We start from the raw sequence: 11992 nt of genomic DNA, 5'->3' as shown, positions 1-11992 counted from the left end.
TGCCTCGACCTCGATAATCGAAATCGGTAATCGACAATTGAAATCGGCCTCGACCTCGATAATCAAAATTAGTAATCGGCAGTCGGAATCGGCCTCGACATAAGGCGGGGTCCATAGATAGACGGCCGATGATGGATCAAGCAATGTCAATGGGGCCCAAGCATTTGGGTTAACCAACTAGAGAACGATGAGAATAAGCCTATCCAGGCTTAAGGGAAGGTCACAATGTGGACATCCAACCATCATTGCCATCAATGTGGCCATTTAACCAACATTGCTACCAAGGAGTGGCCCATACAAGGGATTCATACACAACTTAATGGCCATACATACATCGCACTGAGCCTCAACCATGGGCCTTGAATACATCACAATGGGCCTTGCTAAATGGGTCAGAAATACATCACAATGGGCCTCTACTCATGAGCTCCAAATACGTTACATCGGGCCTCATCAAATGGGCCCCAAATACATCTAATGGGTCATAACCATAGGCCTCAATATACATCAAGTGGGCAGTATCAATGGGCCAGACCTCATATGCAACAAGTGGGCCACGTCAGTGGGCCGCACTAATAGGCCTCATGTACATCACAATGGGCTACATTACATCAAGGTGGGCCCCACAGATGGCTATAAAATACGTCAAAGTAGACCTCATACAACAGGTGGGCCTCATATATATAAGTGGGCCTGATGGGGCAGCCCAAGGTTTAACAAAACAAGTGGACGGCATGGTTGAAACACATTAATCATGGTGCACCCCACAACACACACAGGTCGGCCTTATCCCAGAAAAATGGATGGACAGCATGGTAGACTCAAGCATCAAGGTGGGCCACTGCACAGACTGCACAGATCCAATATTGCATCATAGTATAAATAACAGTGGTGATAGTGATCAAAAGATCAGTTGGACCACATCACAAATAGCAGTGGAGACAGTGATTTCCACTGTACAAAATAACATGTATTTGTCATCCAGTCTATTCATAAGTCACAAGGACCTGAGCCAACCTGAGAAACTAATATCATATTGGTCTAAAACTTTTATGACCCAAAATAGGTTTCAATGGTAGATGTCTAATCTCCAGTATTTTTGGTAGTGTGGTCCACTTGATAACCAAATCTATTTTTATTTTTTTATCTCAAGCCCTAAGACGGGCTAATCAAATGGATGGACGGTTTGGATGATCCACATACCTCAGGGGTGGGGTCCACATATATGGCCCACCAGAGGTGAATCTACTTCATTTTTAGTCTCAAGCCTATGACGAGCTCGCCAAATGAATAGACAATACAGCACATGCATTAGAGTGGGTCCCACCGTCCAAGGTCTGGACGATGTGGATAAGACCCATACTTCTTGGTGCGCTCCACAGCAGGTGGTCCACCAGAGATTTGGATCATCCTCACGTCCAGATGGACGGTGAGGAGTACATATATCTAGGTGGGTCCCACACATGTGGCCCACCAAAAATCATATTAATATATATATATTATACATACATATATATATAACATATATAATATATCCACTCCAGCGTCCAGATGGACGACCTGGACGGTGTGAATAAGACATACATCAATGGGTCCCACCAGATGAGCGGTCTAAATATATCATGGACCTCATGATCAGATCTAGAGAACTAGCGTCAATCCAACAGTTGCATGCTGCTGGGGTCCACATCAGCATCCTAATGATGGAAGGCCTGAGATGAAATGCCTATATCATAGTGGGATCCACGGATGGATGGCGTGGACATAAGATACATACACCATCAGTCCCACATGGGCACTGACGTCAATACAGCAGCTATATATGTACCTGTGTGTGGTACACTACCCAATCCGTTCCATGCAAGTGGGTCCCATGTGGGGCCCACCATAACGTTATTTTCCATCCCATCTGTACATGAGGTCACATGGACCTGGACTAAGAGGAAAAACAAATTTCATATAGTTCCAAAACTTCTATTGCCTAGAAAGGGTTTCAATGGTGGACGTTCAATCTCCACTGATTTTGGTAGTGGTCCACCTGATAGATGGCATGGATACAAAATACATCAATGGTGGGTCCCACCATCCAGCCAACTGGACAGTGTGGATAAGACCCAAACATCACAGTGGCTCTCACAGTAAGTGTTTTTATAGGTTAAGCACATCTTCACATGATTTAAGATGGTGTGGGCCACCTAAGAGCCGTGAACGACTGATTTTTGGGATGACCCACTGATAAAAGGGGGTCCATCAAATGCATGGTGTGGATGCTCCACATGCATCACGGTGGGGCCCACAGTTGGGGCCAAGGGTCTTTGCCCGCCTAGCGTCCACGCAGACGCTACTGCGTCTCTAGTCAGCGGCAGCAGCAGGTGCTGCATGCCTCACTTGTTTTTTTATTTTTGTTTTTCTATGGATTTTACTAGGTGGGGCCCACATCCGAAGAATCTGACCCAGCCATTGCATCCCATGGCTTCAGACTGACCAAAACAAGCCCAATATTGGGCATGTTTCGGTGTGTAGAATCATCAGGTGGGTTTTAACAGTAGAAAACACTATTTCTTATGGTATGGCCCACCAGATAGTCGGATTGGGTTCATTTTTTGGCTCAACACCTAAAATGGTCTGAGGAAAAGGATGGATGGCTTGGATTAAGTACATACATTAAGGTGAGGCCTATATGAGTGGTCCACCCAAAGTTTGAAAAAAACAAACTGACATTTTAGTTTGCTTGACAGTACACAACACTGTCAGTTCACTCTTCACTTCTCAGCCACGTTCAGCGTCCCTAGACGCTGGACGGTTTGCATACAACACATGTATAAGGTGGGTCCCACATGTGGGGACCATGGCTGGTGGGTCCCACATGGACGTGACTCACTTGATTTAGACCAACTTGATATTTGTGTTTTCCCATCTCCTTAAAGTAGGACCCAAATGGTTTGGACGGTTGGATAAGACATACATCAAGTGGGGTACATCCGAATGGGCCACACCACCACATCGTCACACACAACAAAAGGGAAAGAGAGAGAGAGAAAGAGAGAGAGAAGAATAGAGGCACCCACCTCTCATTCTTCTTCCTCCCTAGCCTTTTAATGTTCCAAAAGTGCTCCTTCACGGTGGGGATGATGATCCAAGGGTGGAGATGGGAGATAGGGTGGTAGGGAGTGGGCCACACATGGTTCTTCCCATAGGGAGCTTAGACGTTCCTCTCCTTGGGAGTTGCTTGGGAAAGTGAGAAATGAGAGAGAGAGAGAGAGAGAGGAGTGGTGATGGAGTGGAAAGGGATGGGTTCTTTTGACTTTTGTAAGAAAAGAATGGGCTAAGCATGGGTTGCATTGACTTTGGGTAAGGAGAGGTAAGGGTGAGTGATGACTTGTGATGGGATGTACTTGACTTATGATTGATGTGATTGATGGAATATATCGTAGAGATTCTATCGAAATTCACAAAGCACGACGTTTTTCTCAAATTGAATGCGGGCCCACATCTCCTGGCCCGGGCATCGCCTCACTACTCGAGATGCGGCGTTGGAACCGCAACGACGGTGCTGTCACACTAGTACAAGTCTCGGGTCGAGCCAACTCTAATATACGGGACACGTCTTAGGATCGCGCGCAAACTCCAATAACAGATCGCAGGTCACCGAAATTCGACTGGGAGGACCGAGGAAGCCTACGGAATGGTATGGATTAGGATACGGGTCTTACAAAGAGTGCTTTCTTAAATGGTGATCTGCATGAGGAAGTATATGTTGAACAACCTAAGGATTTTAAAGACCCTAAACATACTGATCATGTTTATGGCCTGAAAAAGGCACTCTATGGATTAAAACAAGCACCTAGGGCATGGTACGAGAAATTGACTAAGTTTTTACTAAGTTGTAACTTCATAATGAGGAGTGTTGATAAGACACTTTTTGTAAAGAAACACAATGATCACATACTGATAGTACAGATATATGTTGATGACATTATCTATGGATCTACCTGTTCTAACATGAATGTTGACTTTACAGATTTAATGAAATCCAAATTTGAAATGAGCATGGTTGGAGAACTGAACTATTTCTTAGGTTTGCAAGTAAAACAGCTTCCTGATGGGTTCTTTATCTCTCAAACCAAATACACTCTAAATTTGGTTAAAAAGTTTGGTTTTGAGAGCGGTAAAAATTTCGATACTCCTATGAGTACGACACTTAAACTCTGTAAGGATTCGACAAGTAAAAGTGTAGATCCTAAGTTGTATTGCAGTATGATAGGTAGTTTATTATATTTAACTGCAAGCCGACTTGATATTACATTTAGTGTAGGAATCTATGCTAGATATTAATCAGACCCTAAAGAGTCCCACCTAATTGCTGTAAAGAGCATTTTGAGATATATTGTAAGTTCGGCCAAACTTGGCCTTTGGTATCCTCATGATACTAATGTTCAATTATTTGGTTATTCGGATGCTGATTGGGCTGGTAATATTAATGACTGCAGGTCTACCAACGGTGGATGTTTTTATGTCGGGAACTATCTAGTTTCATGGCATAGTAAGAAACAGAGTTCTGTATCACTTTCCACAACTGAGATCGAGTATGTTGCAACTAGTAATGCATGCACCCAGCTTGTGTGGATGAAGAGGATGTTACGTGATTATGGATTTGTGCAAGATTCTATGGTGTTATATTGTGACAATTCTAGCACAATTAACATTTCTAAAATTCCAATTTAGCATTCACGAACTAAGCATGTTGACATTAGATACATTATATTCATGAGTTAGTAAAAGATAATATTATTTCTGTGGATTATATTCAGACTGAAAATCAACTTGTAGACATTTTTACAAAACTGCTTGACAGAAACAAGTTTGCGAAATTAAAATTGGATATGGGTATATGCAATATGATCTGAATTGCTTGTGTTTATTTGTAATATATTGTATGTTTTTATTTTATTTATTTTTGCTAATGTTTAAATTTTAAAAATATGAAAAAATGTAAAATTTATGAGGTGCATGACCAATCGAGTACACACTCGACCAGTCGTGGCACGACCAGTCGAGTATGTACTTGACCAGTTGAGCCGCTCGGGTTTGGGGCCTTTTATTGTGCAAAAAACACTTTTTCTCTATTTTTTTCATCTTCCCCAACCAGCCCTACCATGACTAGTCGAACCCACCTTTGATTCCTTCATGGTTAGTGCATCTTTTTCATTTTTCTTGTTGGTTTAGGTTCTTTGCACTTCCATTTCCTTGATTTTGTAATTTATTTCAAGGTTTTTGGTGGTTTATTGGGTTTTCTTGTTAAAACTCTGATTTCCTTGAAACACATATTTCCTTTCTTGCATTACTTGTATTTCTTATATTTCTTGTGATATGGATGGTAGAAATAAGAAGAGAGCCTCTCGTGGTCCCTCTTCTTCTCGTTCCGCTTCAATCATAATGTGTTATCTTCATTCACCCGAAGAAAATATCGAATATGTATGGGATATTCATCTCCGCAATGTGATTGTTGAGCGGACTGTCAACTCAAATCATTTGGAACCATTTGGTATTGTTCCCCTCCTTCAAACAGTAGGATGGGCTAACATTTTAAATTTGGGCAGTCCTACATATCGTTCCATTGCGCAGGCTATGTTTGCTTTTATAAGTGACTTTTCTTCTAAGAATTTAACTTTTACTATTTCAACAAGAGAAAGTCCTATTGATGTAGACTGTCACTTGATATCTCGACTAATAGATATTCCAGTAAATGATGACGGAATTCCTATTTCTACTTTAGTGGTAAGACCTTCTGAATTTGAAAAACGAATGCTAACTAGAGTGTTATGCAACATAGATGCTAATTAGAACTCAGGTATTACGCTCAATTCCAAATATATGTTACCCAGATAAAGGATTCTCCATCATATTTTCATCTCTAATGTGTATCCTAGGTCCGGTAACAAGACTGAGCTTACTTCTTTCATGGCTTACATCCTTCACTCTATTATTACTGGTGTTCCTGTATGTCTTCCATCTCTTATCTGTTATATTATCATTCAGTTTCATCTCCATCCGAGTCATAGTGATATTCCATTTGCCTATCTTATGACTGCCTTAACCACCCATAGTCTTGTGGCTATGCTTGTTGGAGAAGCTCCGATAAATCATCTTCCCTTCAATAATTCAAACATTAATAAGATGAATCTGAGGTAGGCACCTGACCAAGTTGATGTGGGTGCTGGAAGAGCTGCTAAAGAAAATGGAGAGGAAGATACTTTGCCTCATGATGATGTTAATATGGATGAGTTGTTTGATGAGATAGATTTAGATTCTGCAGCTGATCCAGACTCTTAGCCTTCTGACTTTGATGAACAAATGTGATCCCTTGAGGAAAAGGTGGAAGGTCTACATGTGTCCCAGGAAAATCAATTTAAGTACATGCGCAAATACCTTAGGCGCATCAACAAGGGACTACATCAGATAGATCTATCTATTCCTACTCCATCCTCTGGATCTGATTAGTTTTTATTTTATTCACGACATGTATTAACTCTTTCTACTCTTTCTGTGTTTGGATAACTCTTGGTCTTATACTTTTTAATATATGGACATGATATTATGCCTTAAGTTGATATTATGATTATCATGGTGCTGCTCTTTCCTCTCTTATTAAATTTACTTATCTTATCTTTAAATGTCTTTCCTTTATTATATTGTGACAAAAAGGGAGAGAAATTGTGGAGATGATGTGTGATTGTGAAATATGGAATGTAGAATATTGAGAATTTGTTACAGGTTTTACAAATCACCTCTCCTAGATTGAGGGGGAGTAATGGAATGAGGGGGAGACGTGACTATTGATCATTTGTTGCTCATATGGTGTATAATTCCTTATTGGTGCATGATTCTTTATTTGGTTTTGTCACAAATTTGACAAAGGGGGAGATTGTAAATGCTATTGTGTAAATCTAGCACCCGAAGAGTTGTCAAATTTTGTTGTGCCAAACCATTTAGAATTTGTATCATGTTTTGAGTTAAAGTGATCAGGTTCGTACATTTTAAAGTTCTCTGGATCTTCGTCGAACTTGCCCACATCTTCAAGTTGAAGAGAAGATTGTTGAAGTTCATGGTTTCAAGCTCAAATTCAAGAATTAAGGCTCCAGAACTCAAATTTAAGTTTGAAGTTCAAATACTGTACGCTAAAGACTCAAGAACTCAAGCGTAACTCAAGCTCAAGTTTAAGAGATCGAACTCAAGCTTCATGTATCACAAGTAATTAAGGTTCTGAAGCAAATGATGTTTCAATTGTTCCAACTCACAAACAAGTATGGATGATCCTAGATTGACCATATGTTGTGTCATATTCATTGCATATTTTATGTGGGTCATTTCATAAGTTTATAAGTCATTTTCTCGACTAGTCTTAGTCATTGTTCAACTAGTCTAAGTACTAGCTCGACCAGTCTAAGAGTTTTCTCGACTAGTCCAAGGATTGTTACTATTTTTCAGAATTTTTTGTTAGACTCTCGACCAGTCCTGGAGACTGCTCGACAGTCGAGTGAATAGTGCTTGACCGGTCGTGTAGTGCTCGACTGATCGTGTAGTGCTCGACTCAAAGTCTAGCAAGCTTTTCTGGTCCCACTCAACCAGTTGAGTGCATTACTCGACCCGTCAAGTAGGCCACTCAACCAGTCGAGCAAGCCACTCGACCAGTCGAGTAACGATCTTATCTTATCGTGCAAGAAAATTTAAAATTTTGTTTGTCCTTCAACCAGTCGAACCGACCCTTAACCAGTCAAGTGAATAATATTTTCACCTATAAATAGAGCACGAATTTCAGAGTTTATTCATTCATTAAAGCAAAATCAAGACACCACTCTAAGAGATAAGTTTGTGAATTCATTAAGCTGTATTGTGCTCATTTTAGATTCTCTTTAATTAGCTTTTGTAATTTGATTTTGTAATCTTTATTCTAATCTTATATTAAGAAGGGATTTATGTTTTTCCCTTTCGTGAGATCAAAATCAAATCAAGCTAGCCCAGGTTGATTTAATTAAAAATCATTTAGAATGAGAACCTTTTCATCTGTGAGACTGGACATTGAACATCTTTGTTTACATCATATCGGTTCTACCGGGCTTCTTCAAAAGGAGAATTTTCAGATAAGTATCATTTACAATTTTGTATATCCTTTTTAGTTTTTGTGGTTGTGTTAGAAAAATCGCTTTTTAATTTTGTCCGAGGTAATCTAAAAAATATTAGAGTGTGGGGTTTTTGTAATTGTGTAAGCCCAATCAAAGACACAATTGTGAAGGTTTTAAGGTGAACCTTGGAAAACCTTTTTCATAGTGAATGCTAATATCCCGAGGGAGTGGATATTAGGAGTGGAGTAGTTGTGTGGCTATTTTCTAACAGTTGGTATACACACAAACAAACCACTATAATTCATGGAGTTGTGGTGGATGATTGAATTTGATTATGTGTGTGAATGTTGTAATTTATTTTAAGCATTTGTGGTGAATGGTGTAATTTATTTTATGCACTTGTGGGAATATTGTAATAACTTAGTTTATTTCATTTGCTATTTCCTTTGCCTCTTTATTGGTTTGGGTTTTTGATACTTACAAACGTTCTGGTAAGGTTATCCTGTAATAAGCCTTTGGTTTTTGGTGTTAGGTTGTCCTTGGAACTAAGTTTGTATCAACCTCTCAATACTAATACATTTGAGGTTGCTATTTACTTATGCTTCTTTATTATTTGATTGAGATATCTTTCTTTCAATTTCACATTTATTTTTTAATTTGGCATAGTCCTATTCACCCCCCTCTAAGACGTATAGCTCGGCCTTTTCAAAAACTATTGAACTTACAAGGTGTCACAGGCATCCCAGGGTGAAAGTCCCTAAACCCTGTGGTAACAGTAGGATGCTCCAACGTCTAGACTAAGTGTCTTCATGAGCGCATGATGACTGGATACCAGTAAGTTGTGTTGTTGAGGGTCAAATATTACATATTATTCCCCATTTATTACTTGGTTTTATGAACATGATAATGCTTAATGTTCTATTTTAATCATGTTTGTGTTGCAAGGTGAATTGAAGAGCTTGGTTTGAAAAGGATAATAAAAGTATAGATTTAATGCTCACAAATCACCAAAGCCATGGGTGGATCTTATGACACCAAGAATGAAGAATTCACATGCCAAAGATCCAAGAAAACCAAGTGACGAATGAAGAGCATTGAAGACTTGAAATGAAGAAAAGGAACCCTAAAAATTTGCTTCCTTCGACTAGTTCTTCGACTCGTCGAAAATTCCTCGACTCGAACTCCAGTGATGAAATCCTCTAAAATCTTGTCATCATCGACTAGTTGAAGGTGCCCTCGACCAGTCGAAGGTTTTCCTCGACCAATCTAAGGTAATGCAGACAGCACACGGACTGCATAAATTTGAGGTGGTTTCCAGATTTTTCCAACTCGGTGCGAAAGTTTGAGTTGTAAAACTATAAATAGGAGTCCCTAGGATGTTCTTAGGCATCTTCTAAGGTTTGAGGAGTGGAAAAAAATCATGGAGAAGCCATCGCCAAGAGTTTTTCTTCCTTTTCCTTAGTTGCTTTTATGCTTTTCTTAAGAGATTTTAGTTCAATCATGTATACGGTTGGCTAAACCTCTTAGCTAGGACTAAAAGGTGAAGCTTGTAGTGTGATGGGATGTTTTTTTTTCTTTGATTCATATTTATGTTGAACCTTCTTTGATTCTAGTTTGATTTTAAAGGAATACTTTCAGTTCTTAATGGTTTATTATGACTCAAATTATAGTAGATCTGCAATAGTTTTGACTATCTTCTTTTCTTGATTTTGAGATCATGGGATTGGTAAATCGTATTGTTAGCCATCGTCTCATAGGCATGTTTTGGTGATGGAATCTCTTCCAATTATCACAATTCTCCTCCATTGAGAATTAGGTCAAGGAAAGTTCAGATTAAACTTAACTATATATCTTCAAATTGGATAAGATATGACTTCAATTCAAATCATGTGACTTGAATCAAGTAAGAGGGCTCCTTGATCTCTACAAGTGGATCCTTGGAAAACTTAGTTCCCACCTTTGAATTACTCATGAGATTAGTCCCTGTGGATTCGACCTCAGTCTTACCAAGATTATTACTGCATCGCGACCTTACACTTAGGGTTATGAACAAGTTTTTGGTGCCGTTGCCGGGGACTCACGGTTGCGTTTTTCTGAGATTAGTTAGTTTTGAAATTAGTTTAAGATTAAGGTTTTTCTATTTTCTATTTTTAGGATTATGTTTTTCTTAATTATTTTAGAAACTAACTTACCTTCTAATTCTAGGTTTAGAAACTTTCCTTTTCTGTTTTTAAAAACTAACTTTTTCTCTTTTTAGAAACTTTCTATTTTCGATTTTTAGAAACTTTCCTTTTTAGAAACTGGTTTATTATCTTAATTTGTTTTTAAAAACTAACTCATCTTTCTATTTTTGTTTTTAGAAACTTTCTAATTTTACAATTTCTGTTTTTAGAAACTGACTTGTTTTATTTTGTTTTGCAGGATCTTAATTTAGGAACTTCTAATTTGGTAACTTCTTTCTAATTCTCTCCCTTTCTATTTCTAGATTTCTTTTTTTTCTTTCTTTTAGGTTTAGGTTGGAATCTGAAATTGAGGGCTGAGAGTGTTTCATGCCCAACTGGGTCTGTGACAACACTCGACATCTCTTAAGTAAAGGAGGATTGGTTGAGGGGTTATCTATCCATCTTAGGATTTGACACCACTCAAGATCCACAGAGTTAATTGAAGTTATGGTTGCCAATCAACCGGGAAGACAACCTTAACCTCGGGTTGAGGAAGTCCAGGATAAGAATGAGGTGCATCAAGCACCCCCCAACTCATACTTTGCGAGACTATTTACAACCGGCGAGGGTGAGCACACCCTCATGCATGATTTTTCCAGAAAATACGGGACATATGGATATTAAGCCAAGGGTGATACAACTCCTTTGAAAATTTCATGGACTTGAATATGAAAGTCCATATCTACACTTGAAAGAGTTTGACGAGATTATAGCTACTTTATATTTTCCTAACGTGTCTGAGGACACGGTCAGACTAAAACTCTTTCCCTTTTCTTTGAAAGAGAAAGCTCGGACACGATCAGACTAAAACTCTTTCCCTTTTCTTTAAAAGAGAAAGTTAAGACATGGTTGCATTCACCACGTCCTCGATCTATTGGCACATGGAATGACATGATAAGGGAGTTCATAAAGAATTTTTTTTTTACATCATAAAATGCACACCCTCAGAAAGTCAATCATGAACTTCGCCCAAAAGGAGGATGAAACATTCTTCTAATGTTGGGAGCGGTTCAAGGATCTTGTCAATTAATGCCCACAACACGGTTTTGAAATGTGGCGCATTATACACTTTTTCTATGATAGTCTGACATCTTCCATGCGCCAATCAGTCGAGACAATGTGCAATGGAAAATTCATGAATAAAAATTTTTGGAATCATATACCCAATATCTGATAGCCAATGGGTGAATTCAACTTAGGTGGTTCCCAAGAAGTCTGGAATCACCATCGTAGCCAATACTATGAGACCCGTATCCTAACCCGTACTATTCCGTAGGCTTCCGCGGTCCTCCTGGTTAAATTCCGATGATCTGCGATACGTATATAGATGTTGCGCGCATTCCTAGGTTACATCCTATTGATCTGAGTCAGCTTAACCCGAGACTTGTACCAGTGCAACCGCACCATCATCGCCGTTCCAACGCCACGTCTCGCACGCCGATGCGATACCAGGGCCAGGAGATGTGGACTAGCATTTAGTTCGAGGAAAATGTCGCACTTTACAAAACACAAGAGAAATGTCCCATCAATCACCTCACATGCCAAGTACAATACCCCATCCCCAAGCAACCCCAAAGTCAAAGCAACTCATCCCTTACATGTCAAAGTACACATCACCCATCACACCCTATCACTCACCCATCCCTC

At 39.3% G+C, this 11992-nt stretch overlaps 1 non-coding gene across 1 annotated transcript; it reads right to left on the bottom strand.

The window, feature by feature from the left end:
* Positions 1 to 11285: 11285 nt before the first annotated feature.
* Positions 11286 to 11392, bottom strand: LOC131232175 (small nucleolar RNA R71). Its single transcript, XR_009164789.1, has one exon. It is a non-coding gene; the product is annotated as a small nucleolar RNA R71 (small nucleolar RNA).
* Positions 11393 to 11992: the final 600 nt, after the last annotated feature.

The sequence above is a fragment of the Magnolia sinica genome, chromosome 17 (assembly GCF_029962835.1).
Source record: "Magnolia sinica isolate HGM2019 chromosome 17, MsV1, whole genome shotgun sequence".
In the NCBI taxonomy this organism is placed as follows: Eukaryota; Viridiplantae; Streptophyta; class Magnoliopsida; order Magnoliales; family Magnoliaceae; genus Magnolia; species Magnolia sinica.
Note: the sequence above shows the minus strand (reverse complement) of the source record. Positions and strands in the feature narration are given on the sequence as shown.